Source organism: Sceloporus occidentalis, unplaced genomic scaffold, assembly GCF_023333645.1.
Source record: "Sceloporus occidentalis isolate IW3139 unplaced genomic scaffold, rSceOcc1.0.p SCAF_3, whole genome shotgun sequence".
Lineage (NCBI taxonomy): Eukaryota > Metazoa > Chordata > Lepidosauria > Squamata > Phrynosomatidae > Sceloporus > Sceloporus occidentalis.
Genome location: NW_028316983.1, coordinates 61,181,807 through 61,209,602, shown reverse-complemented (window position 1 = coordinate 61,209,602; position 27,796 = coordinate 61,181,807). Strand labels below are relative to the sequence as shown.

The 27,796-nt window shown below is 39.9% G+C and overlaps 1 protein-coding gene across 4 annotated transcripts in view; it reads right to left on the bottom strand.

Moving 5' to 3' along the window:
• The window catches only part of TFEB (transcription factor EB), a 74,106-nt gene that overhangs the window by 33,043 nt on the left and 13,267 nt on the right, over positions 1-27,796 (bottom strand). Inside the window, exon 1 of one of the 4 annotated variants that reach the window (XM_089514645.1) lies at positions 8,299-8,316. The exons of the other annotated variants lie outside the window; for them this stretch is intronic. The gene's annotated coding sequence lies outside the window, so the exon portion shown is untranslated. Of the gene's footprint in view, positions 1-8,298; positions 8,317-27,796 lie in introns of those variants that run through there. 4 annotated transcript variants of the gene reach the window in all.

The window sequence follows — 27,796 nt, the reverse complement described above, 5'->3', positions numbered from 1 at the left end:
TTTTCTAAGGTGGTCTCCTTGTCTTTGCTCCAACAGCTCAGAGCACCTGCAGCTCTGCAACAGAAAAAATCATTGCATTGTCTCATAAACCCAAATCTAAGCCTCCACCCACACGTCATAACTGTAACTGAGAAATACTAAAGGCATATACTGTACTTAAATTGCATTTTCAGGTTTCCCTCTAAGAATGTGGGAAACTTTCCATTTCAGAAGGTAAGATAAGCTTCTCACTGTTTTATTGAGATTCTTTCTCCTAGTCAGCACTCTCTAGAATGATCCAGGACTTAAGGACTTTATCACATGCAGATTTTAAACTGATATTTTAACAAGAGAATAGCACCTTTGGCAGTACCTATCACACAACACTGCCTCTGATACACTGTTGTTGTGCCTCTGAAATGTTGTTAGAGAACATTTTTTTCATTGACAGGAAAACCCATCAATAGCAGCCCCATTACTCCACAGGTGTGATGGTCTCTTATAGCACTCCCAATATTGGGCAGTCACATGGTGTCAGTCTCCTCCTTCCCCCTCACTATTCCCAAGCAGACTGTTTTCTTTCTTTTTCCTCACTTTCTCTCACCTTCTTCCTTTTTCTTCTTTTTACTAAATCACATACCCATAACTCCAGAATTTCATTGCAATTTAAAAAAAAAAGGCATGCTGGTTAGGGCATAAAGCCTCAGCCTCAGAGGAAGGCACTAGCAAACCCCTTCTGAGGAAACCTGCCCAAAAACCCCCATGATAGAGTCACCTTAACGTCACCATAAGTCAAAAATAACTTGAAGGCACACAACAACAACAAACATGTTAGGGGTGTTCCAGGTATAGGAGGCTTTGATTTCCTTTCAATCTGATTGTTCTAAGAACTACATGCAGCATGTGCTTAACAAGTGTTGACAGTTTCCATCACTTCCCTTTGACCATCCTGGTTAAAAAAAAAAGCAACACCTTGATCAATACACTTAACAGTGCTCTCCTTCATATGTATAGAGATAAGCTCCAGTGAGCCCAAATAAATAAAACTCCAGGCTGGGGAGGTACTGTATATACTCATGTATAAGTCTAGAAATTTAGGTTAAAAAATTGACCCAAAAAACCTGAGTCAACTTATCCAAGGGTCAGTGTAAGTACTGCACTTTAAATCATATATATAACCGTCCCCTGGTGAAAGACAAAAGTTTAATCTGCCCTGGAAGCACTGACCCCCTTCTACTGTCTCATCCATCCAACTTTATGAGGGCAAATCGTTATGTCTCCTGGAATTTTGCAAGTTCTTTGGCATTGTTTTCCTTTGCTTTGTCCTTTATGTCCTTCATTACATATCCTTAAATTTTACCCTCGACTTATCCATGGGTCATATAAAAATCCATAATTTTGGCCTCAAAACCTGCCTTATACACAAGGACTCCAGAGGACAGGATCAAAATTCAAAATGACCTGAATAGACTAGAAAGCTGGACCAAAGCTAACAAAATGAAATTCAACACAGAGAAATGTAAGGTACTGAACTTAGGGCGGAAAATTGAAATGCACAGATATAGGATGGGAGACACTTGGCTGAACGAGACTACGTGTGAAAGGGATCTAGAAGTCCTAGTAGACCACAAGTTGAACATGAGTCAACAGTGTGATGCAGCAGCTAAAAAGGCCAATGCAATTTTAGACTGCATCAATAAAAGTATAATGTTTAGATCAAGAGAAGTAATAGTGCCACTGTATTCTGCTTTGGGCAGGCCCCACCTGGAATATTATGTTCGGTTCTGGGCACCACAATTTAAAAAGGATGTTGAAAAACTGGAGCGAGTCCAAAGGAGGGCAACTAAAATGGTGAAGGGTCTGGAAACCATGCCCTATGAGGAACGACTTAGGGAGCTGGGGATGTTTAGCCTGGAGAAGAGAAGGTTAAGAGGTGATATGATAGCCCTGTTTAAATATTTGAAGGGATGTCATATTGAGGAGGGAGCAAGCTTGTTTTCTGCTGCTCCAGAGAACAGGACCCGGAGCAATGGATGCAAGCTCCAGGAAAAAAGATTCCAGCTCAACATTAGAAGGAACTTCCTGACAGTAAGGGCTGTTCGACAGTGGAACACACTCCCTCGGAGTGTAGTGGAGTCTCCATCCTTGGAAGTCTTTAAGCATAGGCTGGATGGCCATCTGTTGGGGATGCTTTGATTGAGATTTCCTGCATGGCAAGGGCTTGGACTGGATGGCCCTTGTGGTCTCTTCCAACTCTACAATTCTATGATTCTATGAGGTCGATTTATAGTCAAGTATATACAATATATTTATTTATTTTATATGCCACCTTTCTCACAGAGTGGGACCCAACACAGCTCACAGCAAGAAACCAAACAAAATCCACAGTGCAATCTTAAAAACAATTAAAATCATCACAATTTAAAAATATAAAATCATTTAGAAACATACAAAAGGCTTTTTAAAAACTAAATAAAACACACACACACACACAATAAAAAGTAGCCTCCTTGGTGCAGTTACATATTAAAACCCTGCTGAAACAGAAAGGGTTTTGCCTGCCAGTGAAAGGCAAGCAGGGAGAGATCCAGCTTAACCTCCCATGGAAGGGCATTCCAGAGGGTGGGAGCAGCTACCGAAAAGGCTACAATATATCTAGCCTTTGTTGGGATTTCTATATGGGTGGACTCTAGCTTTCTTGATCTTTGGTTGCTAATAACTAATTGGGATCTTGGCTAAAGACATCACTTCGATCCACTAGGAATATGACAAGTGAGAATTGTTCTTGCTGGTTCCTCATTTTAAGCGAACCAGGTAGGTTCCTGAGTTTTAACACGAGCATGGGGTTTGTGAATGCCTGAACTTCCCTAGAACAGTATAACTACTGTTCATTATTTGTTTGTTTGTTTGCTTGCTTGCTTGCTTGCTTGCTTGCTTATTTGTGGCATTTACACATTGCCCTTCAAAATACTGAATGCAAGGTGGCTCACAATGCAAATCAAAATAAAGGCAATAAAATAGCTCTGTTCTTCTACAACAAGTAATTGCTGTTTCCCAAAATACTGTAACTAAGGTGAGTTGCCCAATTCATCGGAAGGGAGATCAGTACTGAGCCTGTAACCTCTTATCAAATGGAGGACCACAACTTAGCTTCTACGTCAGCAGCACCAGAGGCCTCAAAGGAATCTATGCAAGTTTGTGGAGGGAGTATGTGTCATTTTATTTTAAAAGTATATATTTGGTACAAAAGGCAAAAGATATTAAAACCCCATTCATACAACCAAACAGAGAATCCAAATTGCAAGATGGTTTACCAACTTGATGAATCATTCATGTGTAATGGGTGATTACTACGCAGAAATTTAGCAATGCAGTTAACTCTTTTTGGACATTTGCAATATAGATGTTTTGCTGGTCATTCATATTTCAGCACCCCAGTACAAAAATTATGCACAAACTGATGGTGATCTAGCTAGCCACCATCACACAGCTGTTTGCTTGCTGTTATGAGCTGAGCCTATATCACTGCAATGAACCCTTCAATGATTGCACTTCCTTGCTGAAAGAAGCCAATTTTCTAGAATATCCTGGATTATAAAGATTTTTTTTAAGTGGCACATAAAAAGCTACACAAACATGTGTTTTAAGGTACGTTAATTATAAAATGTTTGTTTGCATCAAAACCATTGTGATCCCAATTATCAGTAACACATCAAATATACAAGACAAAACAAAGTAGAAGTTTCAGATAGGCACCTTCACTTAAACATATTTATAAAATCACTGATGATAAATAGACTGTATCGCTAATACCAGAAGTCTCACATTTAGGCATGGGATATGTGTGAGAGAGGACCATTCTGGGGAGGCAAGAGACAAGAGACTCCTGGCACTGACAACATCCAGTGCCAAAAAATTCTCATGCTTACAACCAAAAATGCTAGGAAACCCTGCTGCAAAAGCAAGCCAAGATAAAAAACCAACAAGGCTCTTGTGTAAGAAGCCTTGTCCAGCTGGCATCAATGCCAGGGAGCAACGTAGTACACTTGCTCTCTTGTAGGCTAACAGCCATGTTTCCGCCTTTGTATTTGGGATTTAGGGAATATCCCATGGCAGGCCTCTCACTGTGACAGGTTCCTAGGGCCAGCTGAAGGGCCTATCTTTAGCTCTTCCCTTATCACAGGATTTAAATAACCATGAAAAACAGAGAAGGCTTCAGTTACTAAACACAGAACACAGATCTATGCAAGAAGCCATCCCTTAAAACTGCTGATTTTGAGCAGACTGAAGCAAGTTGCCATTTACTCCAATGGGCTGCCAGAATGAACACAAAAAACCTGCAGCATACCAAGTATTTACCTCCACATTCTAAAGAAAGAATAGTTTTTACTGGAAATGCAAAAATGTTGCCTATGATTCTATCAGGTCATGTCTACTGAGTTTTCTTCCATATAATCTCTGCTTAGTAAAATGAGCAGTCTTTGCCATTTTCTGCTGCAAAATCAAACTCATAAAAATAATCAAACTGCTGCAACCCAAATTCTTCCCCAAAAATATGAAGCCTCGGGTGAATACTGTACTAGTACTAATGAGAGGATGAAAAAAACACCCTCAAGTTTGCCTATGACCTGGTAACCTGAAATATCAAGTTTATGTACCCTGGTTTTCCTTAAGGGAGCAAACACAAAACAATATCCCATGAACCCTTGCTAAGAGACAAGGCGCCAAGTGGATTGCTACTGATACTCAGGCTATTCTCAGACTCTGACAGATCTTGCTGAAGCCTGCATCACAAGAAAAGAATTCTTGCACTCAGAGTTTAGTCACAGCAGGCCAGGGATTCTCCTGCAAGAACTAGAAGAGAGGCTAAATACTAGGCTAAACAGGCAGAAGTTAGGGAAATTATAGGGACCAGCTCAGGGGAACCTAGTGCCTCTGCTCCCTGGTGAGACTGAAACAGGTGCACATTTAGGACACAGCAAGCTATATTAAGTAAAATCTCAATATGGCCAAGAAAGGTATTGCAGAGAACCCCAGGAACAGAATAGAGCAAAGCATGAAGATGATGGCTTTCATGGCTGGCACCCATAGGTTTGTTTGTTTCTTTTTTAGTGTGTGTGTGGGGGGGTTTTTTGGGTTATGTGGCCATGTTCTAGAAGAGTTTGCTAGCAAAATGTCAGGAACAAACTCTTCTAGAACATGGTCACATAACCCAAAAAAGCCACAAAAAACTACGTAGATGACATTTGTGTGCAGGTGGTATGTGAGTGTGTGTGTATTAGGCCAAAAGCTTTTTAGCATTGTGCATTGGCAGTTTGTGTAATGGGGGCTCCACCCTCATCCCACAATGTTGCCTTTCTGTTAGTAAAGTCCACACAAGATCACTTCCCACACAATAGGTTACCTTTTGTAAGGAATATTTTCCATATAAAATAGCTGTAATAAACCAAAACTCTTTCACCCTGTGAAAAATGCCTATGGAAAACCAGTCCTTATACAAGTTGCCTACCTAAGAAATAAGGCTGAACTTCCAGCTGTCAGACTCACAAAAGCATGGATTGGCGAGATTGCCAAGCTCTCGAAAACTAAACAATCTGTCAAAGCCAGGACATATCTGTTACGAGAAATGATAAGAAATAAATGTTCAAGTGTGAACATATTTATCCTTTTTCTTTTAACATATGATGAGGAATTTGTACATCTGCCCTCAAGGAGGAGGGAATATTCAGGAACTTCACTCGCTCCTGGAGCCAAAGCTGTTATCTATCTTGCATAGATGCCCACACATCTGCTACTCACTACTTTGGTTAACAAACAAACACTTTCCAAGACCAAACAAGGATGTTATGCCTTTTCAGGATCATTTCATTGTGAATTTTTAGCAGGACTGCAGCATACTCTTATACCAGCCTATTATTTCTAACAGCAGTAAGAGAAAAATGGGTGGGCCAAGAGACAACAACAAAATTATCTAGTCCCTTTGTAAAATGTCATGAATGAGGCAGGGTGTCTCATTTATTCCACAACACTGTAAGCCCATCTATTTCATGTTATGGACAACCAAAAATTCAACTGTTTAAGCCTTCTGATATCATACAGCTGAACAACAAAAAGAAAGTGGCAGCTGAAGCCTACAAATTCTCAGTTCTGTTACCTTTCATGGGTGGCAGCCAAGCCCTCTTTCTGTTTGCAGATGGGACCATGATTCATCTTTGCCTTCAGACAAGGAATAACTAATTTATTGGGTCTAGAGTAGGGGCAGAGGAATATCTGGTCCACCATATATTCTACTGCAACTTACATCAGTCCTAGTCAACTCAGCTGGCATAAAGATTTGTAAAGGACCTTTGCCCAGGTACTCTTCACCTTTGGTCTATATGGTACAAAACAATTAACAGTGTGGAGGATGAGGTTGCAATACAGTAATAATGCTTATCTTGTAATAATAATAATAATAATAATTACTTCTATCCTGCCTCTCCAATAGGATCAAGGTGACTTACATCAATAAAACCATATACACAATAAAACAATCCCACAACCCCCTCTTCCTTAAAATAAATCACAAATTACAATACATCAAACTGTAATAAATACAATTAAAACCTTTGTATCCACATTACATTAAGCTTATACCTCACAGCATTACCATCAAGTCAATACTTTTTTTTAAAAAAAAGTGACTTAACATATACGACTAAAGCTACAAATCTAAACATGAAATAAGGCTCAATGACCATAGCAAGACTTATCCTAATTTTCAGCTATGGTAAATTTATTCTAATTTATTATTTTTCTATGATTTCCAAGGGATCCAGCAGTGACCCCTTGGAAATTATAAATAATAAATTTTATTTATTTATTTATTTATTTATTTATTTATTTATTTATTTATTGGGAATGGGGGAGCATAGGGTCTACCTGTCCATGAGGATCCTTGCCCCCCTCTGGTACCATTTATCAAGATGAGTATCAGGGACTGGCATAACTGGGCACCTCCCAAGGCCCTTTCCCTTAGCAGGGCACCCAATGCCACCCTCTGGAGACCCTGGCTCTGGTACTACTTCTTGCTGTGTACGCCTTGGCTTTTCTACTGTCCCCAGTGGTGGCTGGTGGCTATAATGGCAGTGAGGAAATGAAGCCAGACTAAAGTTTAGTCTGAATTTCTATCCATTGTGCTAGACCCTATTCCCAAACTTGGTTCAGCACCTTGGCTAGTTCCTTAAGAGTTCAGACCAAAAGTCAAACCAGATTTACTGTCCCACTGATTGTCCTTTCAAAGCCAGTAAACAAAGAAGAACTGGGCAATGGGAGGCAAGAGAAGAAAGATACAGCCTCTGTTTGCCATTTCATCTCCATCTGGGGTGGCTGGGCAGATTGGTCTCAAAGACAGTGGGCACTCAAATGGACAGCAATGGTAGCAATGAGGAAGATAAGATTTGATTTTGAAATGTTATGGCCTCAGCAGAATGGTGCAGTGTAATTTAAAAACAACACAAGGCTTGAAATGGCTCTCCCTGCTTCTTGGAGAGCAGCAAGATGGAAAAAATTGTGATGTGACAAATACTAAACTTTGGAAACCAGGTTAACACAGTGATCTATAAAATTTCTTTGCTTTAGAGACTCTTGCCAAGGCAAGGCTCTAGGGCTGGCCCTCAACTCATATGAGATGGTGGCTTGGCCAGTTGGGCCTCATTGTTGCCTCACATGACCCTGCCAAAGAAGAGAGATAGTATCGGAATGCCTTTCATGGCTCTTCCTCTGCCATTAGAGTGGCCATCTGTCCTGCTTTAGAAATGGCATTTCTTTTTTGAAGGCATCCTACACCTGAAGGGCTTTTCCATCCAAGTCAGGTTTAAAGATAAGGAATCATGGGAAGAAGAGAGTAAGGGCTATGAAGTTGTCCATCAAATGATAGTAGTTGGAAAGTAGAATGAATATTCCACAGTCAGGAATATTATATTTCTACTCAATTTTTATGTATGCAAAGGGACCTTGTAGCATCTTTGAGACAACGGTGCCAAAAAATTGTAATATAAGCTTTCTTAGATCTGTTCTACAGATGCATGGAGTAAACACCAGTTCATTCCATGCATCTAAGGAAATACACCAAGTCTACAAAAGCTTATGCTACAACCTCTTTCTTTCACTTACTCTCAAAAGTATTACAAGATCCCTTTGCATACTAATATTGCAGCCTAACATGGCTATGTCTCTGAATTCTATTTAAATTATAATTATTATTATTATACATATAGTTAACGATGTTGCATCTGTTCATAAAATTAACATTTGCAAATTTCATGCACGTCCACATACCTTGTCCTCTTTTTTGTGATGTAAAAGTGGTCTATCTGCAGTTGCAGATCTTAAAAATGACTGGGTAACATATGGAGCAGGAATAACTGAGGCAGACAGCATCCCATTTTCAAACATATTTGGCCCTTAGCGTTAAAAGTCCAGGTTCACATTGGGAAACTCTGTCCTCACCATTTTGACCTCAGTTATGGCTATAATATGATAGTTAAAGAAGATGACTTACAGAGATGGTGTCCCAGACAGCTCTCATCGCATGAACAAAGAGAAAACAGCCTCAAAATGGGGAAGTGAACCATTAATCACCACTGCAATAGGTTTTGAGACTTTGCAGATTGAAGAAATGTCACAAATAAGGACAGGAGTTGCATGATAAAGCTAGTGAGCAACTGAATCACTAGACTGTTTTAGCCCAAGCTTTTCAGCAAGATAGGCAGTTGTGTTGTTAACAAGCACTTGGGTCAGAGGCCAAATGTTTTCCCTTCCATGCTTGAAATACCACAGTCAGAAGCAGCTCAGATACAGTACAGTGAAAACATTACCACTCTGGGTAGGAGGCAGATTCAGAAAGATAAAGCCTTCCCACTTCCCAAAAACGGCAGAAGGACCTTTTTGAAGGGGGCAGCATTATTCTCTACTAAACAGAACCACTGCTTCTGCCATAACTACTTTATCATCTATTTGTGGAATTTGTCTACCATTTGATATCATAAAATCACTATGAAGTGCTTCAAAATTCCTGCTACTACTTAAACGAGCCATAAATCTCCTGAATCATATGTTTTGTCCTCAATGAAACCCACAAGCACACACATACACAAGATTTCAGGAGGTTTTGGTAAGTGGTACCAAGTACACTTACAAGTTTAAAAATAGCCCAGTGGTATTTGAATCTCCCCATTTATAAACATACATATAACTTCACCTGCTGAGGAATTCTAGCTCATCTACCATGTTATCATAGCAATTGTGCATATAGGATATATTACTGAGTTATGATAGCCAACGAACCAAAAACATTTGGCCCAGATCATTTTGTTTTGAACCCCTGGACAAAACTGTCAGACTTGTGCATATACAGTCAGCCCTCCCTATTCATGGATTCTTTATGCACTGATTCAACCATCCACAGCTTGAAAATATTTTTTAAAAATATAAATTCCAAAAAAGCAAAGGATTGCAAATGGAGAGAGCAGAGTTAAAGTTCCTCTTCCTGTACTCTGGTATCCAGATAAAGTCCCTCTCCCCACATCTATTAATATCCAAGTTGCTTCTAAATCACATAGTTATCATCACACCTAGAGGTCGAAAAAAGTTACTTTGTGGACTACAGTTCCAAGAATCCTCCATCCAGCATGACCACTGGCTATGCTGACTAGAAAGTTCCTGGAGCCATAGTCCCCATAAGCAACTTTTCAAGTTTCAATCATATCTAGTTTAAGTCAAGACAAAAGATTTTTGGCTTCAGGTTGAGGGTGGCATGGGCTGTGTCAACTAAGGGCCTTTTCCTGCTTTTCTTACAACTATGCCTATCAAAAGAGCCTGTTGTTGACTAGTTATTTATTGAATACCCCACTGTTTCACCAAATAAGGCACAAACAGAAATAAACTATAATAAAATAAAGATAAATAAAAGATTAAAACCAAAACTTTAATTAAATTGTAAGATAAGAACAGATACATTTAAAAAAAACACTCAGCAACAGAAGACACAGCTGGACCCTAACTGATTCAATAACAGACCAACTCATATGCAAACGTCCTGCCTGAATAAATATGTATTTGCCCACTGATTGAAGAACAACAGAGAAGAATTTAACCTAGCCTTTCTAGGAAAGCAGTTGCAGAACATGGAAGCAGCCTCTTAGATGAGCCTTGTCTTATGTTGCCACAAAATGAGTCTCTGGTTGCATTTGTGTGACCCAAAAGAGAACATCTCCAAGATGTTTTAAAACCTGGACAGGCTCATATAGAAAAATGTGAATGCCTAGAAATTAAGGTTAGGACATACATATTTAAATTGAAACCCACCAAGCAAAGGTAACACAATATGTATGAGCACCAGAGCTAATGGAAGTAGCTAACAAAGCTGCCTGGGTATTAAGTTCCTAAGGCCGTGTTCCCACTGGCTTATAACACGGATCAGGACGCAAATCATGGGTGCATCGTTTCCATTTGAGCATGCATTCGATCCACGTTGCTCCGATATCGTTCCCGTTGGAATTCGAATCTGAATTGATTTATCCTGAAAAACCCGAATTATTGGTTGATAAACCGGTTTTAAAAAAACAGCGGCTTTTTAGTGAGTTTTCCTGTGCCTCTTGAATCTGATTTGCGGCATACGAATGGGAACGACAAGGGTGTCTGATTCGGAAACTTGGGGATGGGAGAAGCAGTGCTCAAGGGGCTGGCCTGGGGGTGTCACCCGCTTGTTCTCTTTCCTGAATTGCCGGCACCATTTTCTTCCGTTCGCATAGCCTTTCTCCTGGTGGATTGGGAAGCAGGGTAAGGCGATCACGCTACACTGAGCTCCAAATGCAGTAAACACATTACTCCCCCTGCAACCTCCCCCCTGCTCCACATTCATAGACCGATGTGTGAGGAGAGCCACTGAACACCATTATAAACTATTGCTTTTTCATTTTTTCATTTTTTGCCTCTACTTGAGAGCCTGAGCAGCAGATGGGCTTTGCAGTACAAGCCTGCATGATCGCCCCTCAGACAGCCCAGGGAACAATAGGGGAGGCAAAGGGATTTGGGGGAATGGAGGCTCCTTCTCTCTTTCCCAGAGGAACTATAGGGAGATACAGAAGAGCCTTGGATGCAAAGGGATTTGGGGCACATAGAGGCTCCTCTTCTCTCTTTCCCAGAGGAACTATGGGGAGATACAGAAGAGCCTTGGATGCAAAGGGATTTGGGGCAAATAGAGGCTCCTTTTCTCTCTTTCCCAGAGGAACTATGGAGAGACACAGAAGAGCCTCGGATGCATAGGGATTTGGGGCAAATAGAGGCTCCTTTTCTCTCTTTCCCAGAGGAACTATGGGGAGACACAAAAGAGCTTCAGACACAAGGGGATTTGGGGCAAATAGAGGCTCCTTTTCTCTCTTTCCCAGAGGGAGTCTGGGGAGACACAGAAGAGCCTGGACGCAAATGGGTTTAGGGTGAATAGAGGCTCCTTTTCTCTTTCCCAGATAGACTATTCTTCCTTTCCCAGAGGGGAAAAGCGCCCAAGCGACTGATTGGCTGTGACGTCAAGCGCTTAAGCACTTGTTTGACAGCTGATTTTTTTAAAAAAAGAGGTCCTGGAAGGGCAATGGGAAAGGGGAGCAAAATAACCAGCTTCAAATTACCACAGGGAAAATACCAATGGGAATGAAAACAGGGGTAAAAAACCCTGGGTCTGTTTGCACCCGTTTTTAATGGGAACGATGGGTCAGATTCGAGTCAGAATCCGAGTCAGAATCGCAGCAAAATAAGCCACTTTTTTTGCCCAGTGGGAATGGGGCCTTAGATTATCTTTATGGAGATTATTGCACACAGAAAAATTGGCAGGAGAGATGTGGGATCTAAAAGAAAAAACAGGTCTTATCGCATTTACCCGTGTTCGATCTGTAAGCAGCCCATATCCACCCAGAAAGCCCATCTACAACCTGGATTTCTCTTGCTGCTTTTTCAAGAACGGGAATTCCGGGTGGATATGGGATGCCTACAGCTCAGATGCAGGCTGTATGCCTTACCAAAGTAAATTAAAAATATAAGCATAAAGTCTGCTAATGACAATTCATATGTATAAATATGAATTTAGAAATCATTCAATTTAAGTAAAAATATCTCACAGCAAAGGTAAAACTGGAGCAGGTATCTGCTGAAGTCTGCTATCCAGGTATTGATGGGCAGCTGTAGGGCCCCAATCATACCAGGGTCTTATACTGTAGTTCTTTTTTTAAAAGACTTGGGCCATTTCAAACAGGATTCCTTCAGAAGTTGGACAGATTTTTTAAAAGCAAAATGCTTTACAATCTAATGTTTGTTTCTGTTACATGTTGTCCTGTCAGCTCTGAATTGTGGTGAATTTACAAGTGATAGATGTCCAAGAGAGCTGCTTTAGTTTTGCAACTCAGGGCTGTGACTTCCTTGACTCAATTTATATGGGATATTGGCTCTTGCCCAGCATGAACTGAGAGCATGACCTAAAATACACCCCAAACATTCCTCAAGTTGCACATTGCAAAGGAAGACTAAAGAATGAGTGAGCATGTTTGGCTGTCTTTTGAAGAAGCTTGTCTGCCATCAATCAATTTCTCCCTGAGAAATTAAAAGTTTCCCTTCAACTTCAAAAGGTGTGCTGATTTTCAATCTACAGAATATGATTGTACCAAATCTAAAAATAGCCTCAGTATAATTAACAAATGCGCTGCCACACCTTGAAGACTAATGCCTTCACTGTAGAATTGTTTACCTTTAAGGTTCCCCAGTGGCTAGATTCATTGCAAATGAGCCTCTCTGTTTCCTGTTTAAATTTCGTTAACAACTGTTTATGTTGTGTTTTAGACCCAACAGAATGGTAACAAATGAGCATGAATCCCTGTTCAGCCTACTTGTGAGTTTTTGTACAATTAATTCTTGTACAGTTTTAAACAACCACCAAACCACACACAATCAAATAAAATGTCTATTTCAATCCTGGTTAACAATCCTAATAATAACAACAACAACAGTAACAAAACATTAAAAAATATATTATGCTAGTTGGTTACTGTATGCCTTCAAAGTTGTTTCTGATTTATGGCATTCCTATCATGGGGTTTTCTTGGCAAGATTTTCAGAGGGGTTTTGTCTTTGCTTTCACCTGTGACTGAGAGAGTGTGACTTGCCCAAGGCCACCCAATGATTTCCATGGGCCTGAGGAAAGTCCATTTCAAGACACCATAAAAATAAAATGATCAGGCATAACAAAACATCTCTTTAGTTTGCACTAAATACTTTAAAATATTACTATAACTATCATGTGCCTTTTACAGTCCCTATAATACTTCCAGGAAACTAACACAAACCCTAATTCAAATAAAGCTCTAGTCCAGATAACACCAAACGAAATACTGGGAACAGAAACACACAAATTATCTGAGAAGTACTTAGGAAATTAAGCAAAATTGAATCAGCTTTCCATAGAGGCAATTGAATCAAATTATCCAATTGGTACAAATCAACACACTCTATAGTAGTTTGGGTACAGAAGTAGCTGTGTTAATAGCAATCTCAGCAAATTGTCCAGCAGCATCCTCAACAAAAGGATTAACTGGTACCTAACAAAGCACAAATTAATCCTTGAAAGCTATACTACTAGGTCCCCCTCTGGCAGAGATTGGCACAGGTGGGAAGAGCTTCCATTCACACTATTTAGACTATAGCCCTGTGAACAGTTATCTGGGAGTAAGCCTCAGCAAACACAATTGGACTTACCCCTGAGCAGATGGTGAAAAGACTGTGTCATGAATAAGTAAAGGCTTTAAAAAAAACTGATGCAGCCAAATAAATTCCAAGAAAGTTCTACTGAAATCAATCACACACTTTGAGACCAAGATTCCAGACCTTCAAATCACGATGGACATGTATTCTGGTCTTGGTCTTCTACATCAATCCAACAATGGTCCTCCTGTCTTTATATTTTAAAAAAACCTGCCTAAAAACAGGATGCAATGCTTTCTATCCCTGTCTCCCTGAACTCCTGCTTGCAAAACCTAACATGTAAACTGGGGGTAGCAAGGAAAAGTGAATGATCAACAAGGCTTCAAAGCCATTTGTTATCACCTAGTGGAGGTGAGTTGCATCATGCAGCAGTGTGGGGAAATTGTTAGTTTATGTTATCACATAACTAGTCCTACATTCCTTTTTCATGCAGGCAAAACATGGCAAGTACTGTTTATTCTGCTTCAGTTTTAATATAAAACAGAAAGTACCACTGCAAAGGAAGTAATATACATACATCACAGAAACAAAGAGTTGGAAGAGACCACAAGGGTCATCCAGTTGAACCCCCTGCCATGCAGGAATACACAATCAAAGCACTCCTGACAGATGGCCATCCAGCCACTGTTTAAACCCTCCAAAGAAGGAAATTCCACCACTTTCTAAGGCAGTGTGTTCCACTGTCAAACAGCATTTACCTAATGTTGAGGTTTAATCTCTTTTCCTCTAGCTTGAATCCATCGGTCTGGGTCCAATTCTCTGTAGCAACAGAAAACAAGCTTGCTCCATCCTCAATGTGACATCCTTTCAAAAATTTAAACATAGCTATCATGTCACCCCTTAATCTTCTCTTCTCCAGGATAAACATGCACAGCTCCCTAAGCTGCTCCTCATAGGGCATGGTTTCCAGACCCTTCACCATTTTGGTCACCCTCCTCTGGACACGCTCCAGCTTCTTGTTTTTGTTATATTTATGTGTATCCCACTCTTTTCCCAGAACTGGGATTCAGAGCAGCTTCACAACATTAAAAGAACAATACAATTAAAACGTAGTTTATCCACATCCTTCTTGAATTGTGGTGCCCAGAACATTCTAGGTAAGGTCTGACCAAAACAGAATAAACATCAGGTGTTTATTTTGCTGTGTTGCTGTTGTGTGCCTTCAAGTAATTTCTTATGGTGACGCTATCACAGTTTCTTGGCAAAATTGGCATTTGCCTCCCTCTGAGGCTGAGAGAGAGTCATAGTATAATGCCCCAACCACTATGCCACACTGGCATACCTTCTTAAAAATCCACACATTTCCCTTGGCACTGTGTGCTTTGTAAGCACAAATCCTGCCAAGAGACATAGATTTCCAGAAACCATAATATTTGGCATATACTACAATGCAACAAAACAGGCTTATTCCCTCTATTTGTGGAATTTTGAGTATGCTGATCTGAATGCCAGAGGAGTGGGCCATAGAAATCTTAAATATTTGTAAGTGCTTTCACCAAATGCTGCCTCAAAATTCCTTCCTTATCTCCCACAGAATAAAGGCTGTGGGAGTTGTTTTGGTTAACAAAGAGTAGAATTTCACAAGCGGAACTTCCATCTTTGTATGTTTAATAATAGCTCAAACAGGAAAGGGGTAAAACATGACTGTTATCAAAACTAGTTTTATTTCCTTATCCTAAAAATGAAATTGAGGCTCAAAAATATCTTGCAATTTCAGTTTCTCACTGTAGTAAGACTCACGGAACCAATATTTGTGCATTGGGTCAGCAAGCAAATACAAGCAGCAAAAAATTCTGATTTAATAACATATTTATTGAATTATTTTATTGAAGGAGAGTATTTAATATTATTGGTAAATATTCTCATTGCATGTTGAAACAGAAAGAAAAATGTATCTCCTTGGTGAGTTAATATTACTATTCAGATTGGCTAATTTACTGATGCAAAAGAAATCCAAATGCAACAGCATGCATCATGCATTGTGAAACCTCCACAATACTAAAAACAAGATCGTTGACACATAGATTCCCAATCATAGGCTTGGTATTAGATTCTCCATGTAATTTCATAAAAAAGAGGGGGTTAAAAACTGGTTAACAATATCCACTTATAGCAAAGATCACAGGTCAGAAGTTTGCCTTTCACACAAAAGTCCCAGGTTCAATTTCTGCCCTCTTAAGGTAGAGTAGAAAGATCTGGAAAGCCACTGCTAATCAGTATAGGCAGTATGGATCTAAATAGATCTATGGTCTGATGCAATATAAGGGTAGCAGCAATATTTGCCTCCGATTCCATGTAGGCACAGCAGTCTCTATGCACTCTTTTCTTGTCTGCATGCTCTGGCACCTTATGTCTTAGGGTGCATCTAGAAATAATGCAGTTTGACACCACTTTAAGTGATGTAGCTCCATCCTATGGAATCCTGAGATCTGAAGTTTTCAGTATTTAGCCTTCTCTGAGAAAGTGTGCTGGTGCCACACAAAACTACAAAACTGCTATGGGCAGTCAGACCGAACATAAGTATCCAGGCTGAATATAATCACTTCTGTCTGAATCTAAGTTTCCAAAGATGGAATCTGAAGAAGACATAAAGCTAAACTCTATCCATGTCACTAATAGCACCACCATGAATAACAGGACAAGAGGCAAAGAGATGTTGTTTTTAAGGACTAAGTTACATGCTCAGTTGAAAAAGTTTTATGAAGCTCATCCTTGTCTTTTTCTTATAAGTATGCATGTGTGTCTCCCCCATGTGGATCAAGACCACTATATACTATATCCAGGTATGGAAGATTTTAACCTTTCCCTCAGCAATTTTAATTACTTGCCTTAAATGGAGGCTAAAAATAATTGAGCTTTCTTCATCCTTTTAAAAATCCTATATGGGGTGTGGGGGGAGTGGAGTTTTGTGGAGATCAAAAGCTTGTCTGCTATTATCAACTTGTCAAAGGTCAGCCACAATCTACTATGGTTGTTTGGATTTCTGGGGCCAATACAGCCTGAGCCTAACCACTGGAAAAAACTAGATTTAGTGATCAAGTTCATTTTATTGGGTGAGAAAATTGTCCAGCTTCCTAAATCAACAAAAATCTCATAAGCTTTGGTCTTTCCTCCCATGACAAAGGCTGGATTGCTTAACTGTTTGGTTCAGGAAGACATTTGACACAGGATGGGTGAAATGTTTTTTTGGCATGGTGGGTGCCAAAAGGAAGCCCATCCCTGTTATTCCCCACAGCTGATGCAGTTTTTCCAGTGCAAATAGGAGCGTGGGTGATTACATATTGTCACCAATGAATAGTGGAGTTATGGCAGCGGGGGGGGGGGGGTGGAGGGGCGGGCTTTGCATTTTGTAAATGCTAGAGTACACACGGAGGGGACAACAATGTCACAAGTTCCTTTTTAGATGTCTGTTTTCCTTTTGCTTTTACTGCTATATTTATTGGTGGCTGTTCCTAGGCTATCGAACTCCCTCTCCAGGGAGGCTTAGTTGTCCCCGCTATGCTTTCTTTTTCCCTGGCAGGCGAGTTCAAGACCAGCAAAAGGGCCCTAGCTCGACTCAGGCTTGCATCCTTCCGAGGTCGCTAAAATGAGTACCCAGACTGTTGGGGGCAAATTAACTTACTTGCTAATTAGCTTACTTGCTGTTCACCACTATGATCTTTGGAATAGCGGTATATAAATAAAACAAATTATTTCAGCAGGCCTTCCGCCTTTAACTGATTAAAGCAGAAAGATGTTTAATGGCCGTGCTGTATCTTTGATTAAATTTTGAGTGCACTTTTTTATTCTTTTAAATTACTGTTTTAACTGAAATGGTTGTTTAATTTGTTTTAAACTTTTGTACTATACAGTATATTGCTTTACTACTGTAAGGTGCTTTGGGTACCATATTGGGAGATAAGCTGGATATAAGTTAATTAAATAAATAATAAATATTCTAATTGCTGAGGCTGAAAATAGTGAGCTTGAAAATACCTGTTTCTGCCATGAAAGAAGGATTTTGGTGCAGATTTGCTGTGTGCTTTCAAGCTGTTTCTGGATTATGGCAACCCTAAGGTGAACCTATCATAGGGTTTTCTTGGCAAAGTTTGTTCAGATGAAGTTTGTCATTGCCTTCCCCTGAGGCTGAGAGCATGTGACTTGCCCAAGGACACCCAGTGGATTTTATGGCCAAGTGGGGAATCAAACCTGGTCTCCAGGGTTGCAGTCCAACACTCCAACCACTACACCACATTGACTCCTGCTCCTATCACCAAATATGGATTTTAGTGCAGAAATTTGGACTGAAATCTGAAAGATTGCATAACTCCAGATGCTCTCAATCATGACATATCCCTAAACCCAAAGCTTTGAACAGTTACCTTTTTGAACTACAATTCCCAGAATCCTAGTGGCCTTGCTAACTGGCAGATTCAGAGAGGTGCAAGCCCTCTGATGAGGATGTTCTAGCAACTGTAGTCCAGAACCACACCTTTTCCCAGGTTACTAGTAATTTTCCTCTGCCTAAGACCTTGGGGGCTATCCAGGAAGGGATAAATGCAGTAAAGCATTCTGCAGAATTCTTTCTATGCTGCTTTTATCAACTCATCACCAATTGTCATTTGTAAGTGTATAGCCGTGAGAAGAGGGCATTAAGGGCAAAGTAAAGACAAGTCTGAATTTGATTACAGAAACTGCAGAGATCTTCTTGGGAAGTCAAGTCACAGGCTGTTCTTTTTGCTTGTTTATTATTGGGAGCGAAGGACAGCTGCAGTCCCTGTACACAAGAGAGGGTAATACAAGCAAGGATATAATTACATGTTGGTAGCCCTCCCAGCTGGGGACTGCACATTTATAAATATTCTTCTTCTGCCTAGGACTGTGTGGTGCACCATCTCAATAACCAAGGGAGGTGGAAAAAAGGCTTATCATTTAAGGGAAACAGACTTATTCTAACTGGAGTCTTACATATTTGTGTAAAAATACTTGCTGATATTTATGAATATACACACTGTTCAGACTGTGTATATTCTTTGGTGAAGTCAAGTACTTTTTTATTTCTCTATGCAAACAGGTTAAACTGCAAAACGAAATGCTTCTGCAGTGTCACAGGCCTGTTACAGACTGCCAAAATAAAGCTGCTTCGGGTCTCATTGGAGGTATGCTGTTTAAATGATGCATGGGTCCTAAGAGTCCGGAGGTCGCGCCAAAGCCACACTCCATTCCTAAGCACTGGAGGGCAGCTTTGGTGCAGCTTCCGGATTCTTAGGATGCATGCATCATTTAAACAGCATACCTCCAAAGAGACCCGAAGCAGCTTTATTTTGGCAGTCTGTAACAGGCCACAAAATGGTAAAATGCTGTGTAACTAATTTAATTACAATATATTGCTTTATTTTTGATGTTGAGGAATTTTGAGGATGTTTCTCAGAGCTTTCAGGGGCTTGGGATGAATTTGAAGCTGGCTGACATTACTTCACATTTCATTTCAGACACTGTAACGATTTTCTTTCTGTGTAGGAAATGCTGAGCAACCTATGTATTAATGTCTTTCATGGCAAGGAAACTCTTCTTTCTTGCATCAGCTCATTAGTATATGCTGCACATACAGCAAAGTAAAGAGTCCTCGTGGTGTAATGGTCTGAGTGTTGGACTACGACCCTGGAGACCAGTTTGAAACTCAGCCATGAAACCCACTGGGTAACCAGATGAACTACATCCAAAGGTATTAAAAGAGCTGGCAAATGTAATCTCAGAGCCACTGGCAATAATCTTTTGAGAACTCTTGGGGAACAGGAGAAGTCTCAGCAGACTGGAGGAGGGCAAAGGTTGTCCCCATCTTCAAAAAGGGAAAAAAAGAGGATCCCAACAATTATTGTCCAGTTAGTCTGACATCAATACCAGGAAAGATTCTAGAGCAGATCATTAAACAGAGAGTCTGTGAACATTTAGAAGGGAATGCCATAATCATAAAAAGTCAACACGGGTTTCAGAGAAACAAGTCATGCCACACAAATCTGATCTCTTTTTTAAAATAAAATTACCAGCTTGGTAGATGAAGGGAATGCTGTGGATATAGTATATCTTGAGTTCAGTAAGGCCTTTGGCAAAGTTCTCCATGACATTCTTGCAAATAACTAGTAAAATGTGGGCTAGACAAGGTAACTGTTACATGGATTTGTAATTGGTTGACTGGCCGAACCCAAAGAGTGCTCAGCAATGGCTCCTTTTCATCCTGGAGAGAAGTGACCAGTGGGGTCCCACAGGGCTCTGTCCTGGGCCCAGTGCTATGCAACATTTTTTCAATTAAGATGAAAGAATAGGGGACATGCTTATCAAATTTGCAGATGACACCAAATTAGGAGGAATAGCTAATATCCCAGCGGACAGGATCAAAATTCAAAATGACCTTAATAGATTAGAAAGCTTGGCCAAAGCTAACAAATTGAATTTCAACACAGAGAAATGTAAGGTGCTGCACTTTGAGCAAAAAAATGAAATGCATAGATATAGGATGGTGGACACCTGACTGAATAAGACTACATGTGAAAGGGATCTAGAAGTCCTAGTAGACCACAAGTTGAACATGAGTCAACAGTGTAATGCGGCAGTTAAAAAGGCCAATGTGATTCTAGGCTGCATCAATAGCAACATAGTGTCTAGATGAAGAGAAGTAATAGTGCCACTCTATTCTGCCTTAGTCAGACCTAGAATACTGTGTCCAGTTCTGGGCACCACAATTCAAAAAGGATGTTAACAAATTGGAGCATGTCCAGAGCAGGGTGACCAAAATGGTGAAGGGTCTGGAAACCATGCCCTACGAAGAGAGACTTAGGGTGCTGGATATGTTTAGCCTGGAGAAGAGAAGGCTAAGAGGCGATATGCTAGCCTTGTTTAAATATTTGAAGAGATGTCATATTGAGGAGGGAGGAAGCTTTTTTCCTGCTGTTCCAGAGAACAGGACCCGGAACAATGAATACAAGCTAGAGGAAAAGAGATTCCACTTCAACATTAGGAGAAACTTTCTGACAGTAAGAGCTGTTCGGCAGTGGAATGCACTCCCTCGGAGTGTAGTGGAGTCTCCTTCTTTGGAAGTTTTTAAGCAGAGGCTGGATGGCCATCTGTCAGGGGTGCTTTGCTTGAAAGGGGGTTGGACTGGATGGCCCTTCTGGTCTCTTCCAACTCTTTGATTTTATGAACCTTGGGCAATTCACATTCTCTCAGGTTCAGACAAAGGCTATGGTAAACCCCTTCTCACCAAATATTTCCAAGAAAACTCTGTGATAAATTTATCTTAGGGTCACCATAGGTCGGAAACATCTTGAAGGCACTCAACAACAATAATAAATTATTAATTCTACATGCTACATCTTCAAAACTGTCCCTTTCTTTCTCAGACTGAAAAGGATGTTTCTGGTTCTGGGATCACAAGGATTGCAGGCTAGTGGTAAGAGTGCACTAGCAGTTTATACATACATACATACATACACGTGTGCGTACTCACACACCTTTTGAACCTGTGGCATCACATGCTTGGAAAAGTTACTTTTTGCACTACAACTCCCAGAATTCTCCAGCCGGCACCAGCACTTCTTTCTTTTTGAGTTGTCAGTGTCTGCCTTGGAGTAAGTAGCAGCAGCAGCAACAAATGTACTGGCTCCCTGGCAACCATTTTGCTTCCTTCATGGTGGAAACTAGACAAAGTTTTTTTCCACTGCAATACTCACAGTCTGTAGGAAATACAGTTCGGCTACTTCCTACAACTACAATTCAAAAGAGTTCCTGTTATTGGGGGAGGAGACACCATACCACTTCTTGACTCCTCTTGCAACAAAAATCGGTGTGCCTTCCCCTCATCCTTGCTTCTGCCCCCTTGCTCAAATGAAACACCTCCCTCCACTTCTACTTCTTGGGAGATGTCAAACGAAGGGAGGAATAGACATGAGTATTTAAAAAAGGCCAAGTGCCATGATGTAGAAAGCAGTACTATCACGGTTACTCTCAACTGTGCTACTTTACTAGATCAATATGGTTTCATCCAGGGTTTAACTGATCATCTGATCAAAATATCCCATGCTGGGAGAATGTTGGGTGAGCTAATATTTGGGATAGTGATAGTATTATTTTGTACTTCCATCATACTGAAACACCCACCTTTCAACATTTGATTCACAGTTTTTTAGACCCTTTTCTATTACATTTTCTGCTTTAAGTGTGCTACATCTATACTGATGGGAGTCACAGATACAGTGAGTTGTGAATCACATGTAGGCCACTTCACATCATTCCACCAACATGCAGTTCAGAGCAGATCACTCCTATTAATCCACGGAAAATCATTTGAGGAGAAAAGGAGGAGGTTTCAATGAAGAAGGGAAACTCACACAGTCACCTCGTCTCAATATGCATTTGACACCAGCCACCTGATGAAAGCAATGCTTCACAGCTGGAGAAAACATACCAATAAATAGCATATCAATGTGTTATCTTAAATTGTTGGTCTTACTCCAATTTTAAAAAAATATTAATTGATATTAGGAGATAAGGCAAAAGAAATCAGGGGAAAGGGTTGTCACTTGGATTGCCAAAAAGCAAGTGCCATGTCCTGTATGCAGTAACCTTTCAGACCATGATGATAACAGTCTGATTCCCCTAACAATGCCCTGAAGCTAGAAGAATGATGACTGTTGCAAAAAACAGTCCTACATTCAAAGAAACTATGGTCCAAAACATACCGCAGAAATAATCCACTTTGAGACCACTTTTACTGCCCTGGCTCAGTGTTAGGGAATCCTGGGAATTGTAGTTTATTATGGAGCCTGAGCTCTCTGACAGAGAAGGCTAAATGTCTCACAAAACTAGAGTTCCCAGAAATCCTTATCATTGACCCAGGGCAGTTAAAGCGGTCTCAAAGTGGATTATTTCTGCAGTATGTTTTGGACCAATATATTCAAAGAAAGTATATTCAAAGAAATTTTTGCAAAGTGGCCTTCTCTTACTGTACTTGGGGTGGTAGGATGGGTAAAAGAGAAGACAGTTCAGCTGAGAAATTTCAACTCAGATTAGTTGCCATCTGGTTATGAATATCAAATAGCACCAAGTTCTATCTACATGTGGGTCCTTGGGACCGTTTCATACATATCAAACAAACTTGGGGTTGCTATAAAGTATAGATAATATGGAGCCACTACCAATCCTGAGCAATATAGTAAGAATTTTTTCAAACACCAGTTTATTGCATGCACATATTATACAAATCTGGAATGTTAATTTAAAATAAAGGTACACACTGTTGTTGTTTTTACAAAAGAGTGCTGATAATTACAAATTTTCTGCTGATGAAAGAAATTAATGCACTTAAGGGTAGATCTATTACTTTTACTTCTATGTTGCTGTGTATATGTAACTGGAGAATGGAAGTAATGTTGTTTTAGATTGTACGCTACTTAGCAGGTTTTTATTCTTACCCCCCCTGCCTTATTTTATTTGGCCCTTACTGTGTAAAGTGCTGTGCAAACTTTACAGCACTCTATAAATACATGTTGTTAATAATAATAACAAAGCCTACTTGTATTATAATCTTTAATTATAAATATTATGTCCCTTGCCTCGATACAGGTTTAGGATTCCTTTATGGTGCAAAGATACACTGTACAAATATCCTCTCCTTACTTTATGCATTCACATTCAATTCATATGACTCAAGGGTAAATGCACGCCCCACAAGGGGAAATCCCTTCCATGTCAGGTCAGCAGGCAATGCCATAGTTAGAAATAGGTTACTAGGCTTTTGAATATACCTTAACATTTCTCTCTTGTCATGTTTGCAGAACAATCCCTTGGCGGGAAAAGAGTAAACATTATTTGGACATGAAAAAACAAGTCCTAGGAAAATCATAGTCAAGGAAAGAAGATTATCTGAGCAAACTTGATTCCAAACAACTAACAAAACTCAATGCAAGCGATTTGCAAAATCCAGTCAGTTAGAAAGAAAGAAAGAAAGAAAGAAAGAAAGAAAGAGGTAAACCTTTCTAATGTATTCCAAGGCTAAGAGCACAACACAATAATTTTAGACAATCTTTTAAAGTAGGCAGAAAATACAGAAATTCAAATTACACCAATGGAAACTATTACTGCCTAAAAGTTGGAGGAGGAAATTTGACCCTCTCTGGTTTTAAACCATTTTTCTTTCTCATCACTCCGATAACGCCAGTGGCAATACAGTATTTTTAGCTGTTTGAAGAAAACTGTCTCAAACAGTATCTGTACATGAAGGATTAGGTATGGAAAAACTCCTGAGGCAATAAGGCTAAGGTTCAAAACACACTGCAGAAATAATCTAGTTTGAGACTACTTTAACTGCCCTGACTCAATGCTAAGGAATTCTGGGAACTGTAGTTCTGTGAGACATTTAGCCTTCTCTGTCAGGAAGCTCTGGGGCCACAATATACTGCAGTTCCCAGGATTCCCTAGCAGTGAGCACTGAGCCAGGGTAGTTAAAAGTTATTTCTGCAGGGAGTTTAGGACCTAAATTAACCTTGCCACCTTCTCAAAGGACCTGGCTAATGCCTGATAACTGATGCTTGGGCTTCTAATGTCTCCTAATTCGCAACACTATCTATGTAAACAAAATGCAAGGAACCCTATATTTCTGCAATTACATAGTGCGCATTGGCATGTCAAGCATTTGGAAGGCTCAGTAAGTAGGTGGAACCAAATCTTTGGCCTGTGAATCAAACAAGAAGAACTGGCAGGAAGTCTGTTGCAGTAGTTACCATTCCACAGAGGGTACAACATAATTTCCTGAATGGTTTTTTAAAAATATCTCTCACAAGCAGGAGCATATGTGTTGGGGGCAGGATAGTGCAAGATTTCTCCATCCTACAGAGCTCCCTGAATCCTTATGGAACTGATATTCCTTGTGCCATCTACATGTATTGCAAATTCCATCCCTTTCTTCCCTGAGATATTTAGGATTGAAGGAGTGGTGAACTATGTGGGTTGAAACTAGCCAGGACTCCCCCCCCCCCCCCCGCATTTTTGCAAAACAGAATAGAAAGAGTTTTATTTCAGAATCTGTGTGGTCAAGTAATTTCATCCTCCTAGACTAGGGAAATCCATGATCTTGTGTGTATTTCATCTCTCTGTAGAATGGATCACTTGCTGGATCTACCTGGATTATTTACCAAAGCTCTCCATAAATGGTAGCAACATTGTAGTCATATAATCTGATGAACTAATACATAGTGCAGAAGTAATTCATGCATAAAATTGCCATTTTAGAAAAGAGAAAATAATGAGATTGCCCCAAAGGAGGGCTTTTCCTGTATGAATAACTATACATATTGAGTCTCCCTTATGCAGAATTCTGAATTCCAAAATACTCCAAAAATCAAAGCTTTTTTCATGGGTGTTGAGATAGTTACACCATTGAGTTCTGATGGTTCAATGTACACAAACATTGCTTCATGGACAAAGTTAGTAAAAATATTTTATAACATTACTTTCAGGCTATGTGTATAAGTTACTTTCATGATATGTATATATCAACCTATGTGTTTATGAAACGTAAATTAATTTTGTGTTTAGATTTGGATCCCATTTCCAATATATCTCATTATGTAAAAATATGCAAATACAGGTATTAAAAAAAATTAAATCTAAAATACAAAACACTTCTGGTCCCAAGCATTTTGGATAAGGGAGACACAACCTGTATTGCCTGTTTACTTCCATCAACCTGAGAAATGTGAAAGCTCCTCCAGCTACATTTCCTTGTCTTACCTTTGAACCATGAGTATAGTGTGGTCTCATTGTGAATATGGTAATTTTTATAGCTGCGAAGTTCCCCACAAATTTTCCAATCCAAAACAAAGCACATCTGGGACTTTGCTGTATGCAGCCCTCAGCACTCCATATGACTCATTGTCAGGAAAGCACCAAAAAAACTCTTTTGTTGCACTTTCTAGATCTGGGGGCCTTATAAGATCAGAAATACCATATTCATTGTCTCTGTTCACATGAAAGGCCAGCCAGCATGTATATCCAAAAAGAAACTGAGGTACATAAGAAGTGAAGTACCATTCTTTCTTTTAACCCTTGAGTGGGGGGCTGAAAGCAAATTTTCAGATGAAAAACTGGTAAGAATGAAACAGCCTCCATCCCTATGCACAATCCAGAGTAACAACATATACCTACTCTGTAGAAAGGAAGAAAATAGAAAAAGTAGGCAGTCGTAAGCTGCCAACTAAGTCTTTAACACAGCATGTAGCTTGCCTCTGACAGCTCCTACAGAACTTCAGATAAACCCTTCTTTTACACTTACCACTAGTTCAGAATTTTTGGTGTTAGCCCACTCGCTATACAGAGCAGCTAATATTATGGTTTCTGAATGCAAAGGATCTCTGAAGTAAAGACTTTATTTCTTCTGAAAGGCTATATTCTCCTCTATGACCCTGCCTGAGCATTGAGATCCTCAACAGAAGGCCTCTTCACAGTTGCAACATACTCAGATGCATAAGAATAATGATGGCTGGCTGGCCTCTCCCAGGCTCTGGAACTCCTTATCAAAGCAAGCTAAGGCGACCCTCTTTTTATTGTACTTCCACCAGAAGGAAAATTCAGGAAAGTTTTTGAGAACCATTTCCCAAGAAAGGGGTACATTACCAGTTGTATGCTCATTTTACTTAATTGTGTGCTTTTATTATAAATTGTGCTTTTAACTTAGCTTAAATATCTGATCTTGTTTTATTTTTTAATTGTATTTTTTTTAAAAAAAAACCTGGAAGCTGCCTTGCATACCCCTTTTTTTTCTTTTTTGAGAAAGGCAGGATGTAATTCAAATCAATAATAATTATACATGGATCCTCAACACATCAGAAAGCTCTTTGGTGTTATACTTTCAAACAGGTAAAGATCAATTCTCATGCAAGCAAGATAACAATTTAAAGACTTATGGGAGATAAACAATCTGGTGAAACAGTCACATATCCTTCAAAGAAATAATGTTTGAAGAAGCAGTAATTTTTCTGGAAGGTTGTTCATGAAGTCCATGAAGGTACAAGGTGTTGGCGATTACCTTTAAAGCCCGACATGGCTTGGGTCCAGAATACTTAAGGGAATGCCATCTTCCATACTGTCTGTCCCGCACACTAAGGTCCTCAGAGAAGAATCTACTTCAGCCGAAAAAATCTATACTGACCTCAGTTACCCAGAGGGCCTTCTCCACTGCTGCTCCGAACTTTTGAAATGACCTGCCGAAGGAGATCCGCCACATTTCTACTCTTAGAGCCTTTAAGAAAGCTCTTAAGATGGATCTCTTCCAGCAGGCCTTCCCTACCTAGTTCCTCTCCCCGTTTACTGTGACTTACGTTGCTCTGTCCACCAATTCTTCTCTTACATTTAATAAGAAGGGTTAAATTAAAATTAATTAAAATTAAATTCTTGCCTCAAGAAGAAGAGCCCTCCCTCCATGCCAGCTGTCATCATCCAGCCTGGGAGGGAGTGAAAAGGCAGGCCAAACTCCATCAGAGCTAGCCTCAAGAAAAAGAGCCCTCCCTCCATGGCAACTGTCATCCGGCCTGGGAGGGAGTGAAAAAGACAGGCCCAACGCCATCAGGCCTAGCTGTGAATTACTGTGACTTACGTTGCTCTGTTTTATTTTATTTTATTCTCTATTTATTCTTATTGCTGTAACCCACCCGGATTCCTTGTGATTGGGCGGGCTATAAATTATTATTATTATTATTATTATTATTATTATTATTATTTCACAACTCATAGTGACCCTAAGGCAAATCTATCATGGGATTTTCTTGGCAAGATTTGTTTGAAGTAGGTTCGACATTGCCTTCCTTGAGGCTGAGAGAGCCTGATTTGTCCATGATCACCCAGTGGTTTTCCATGGCAAAGCAGGGATTCATATTGTGCCTCCCAAAGTCTAGTCCAGCACACAAACCACTATACCATCCTGGAGTACCTGGGCAGACTTACTCATATGTGCTAAATTTGCAGTCTTTACAGAGATGCTTAAGTGTGTATGATACAGAAAGTG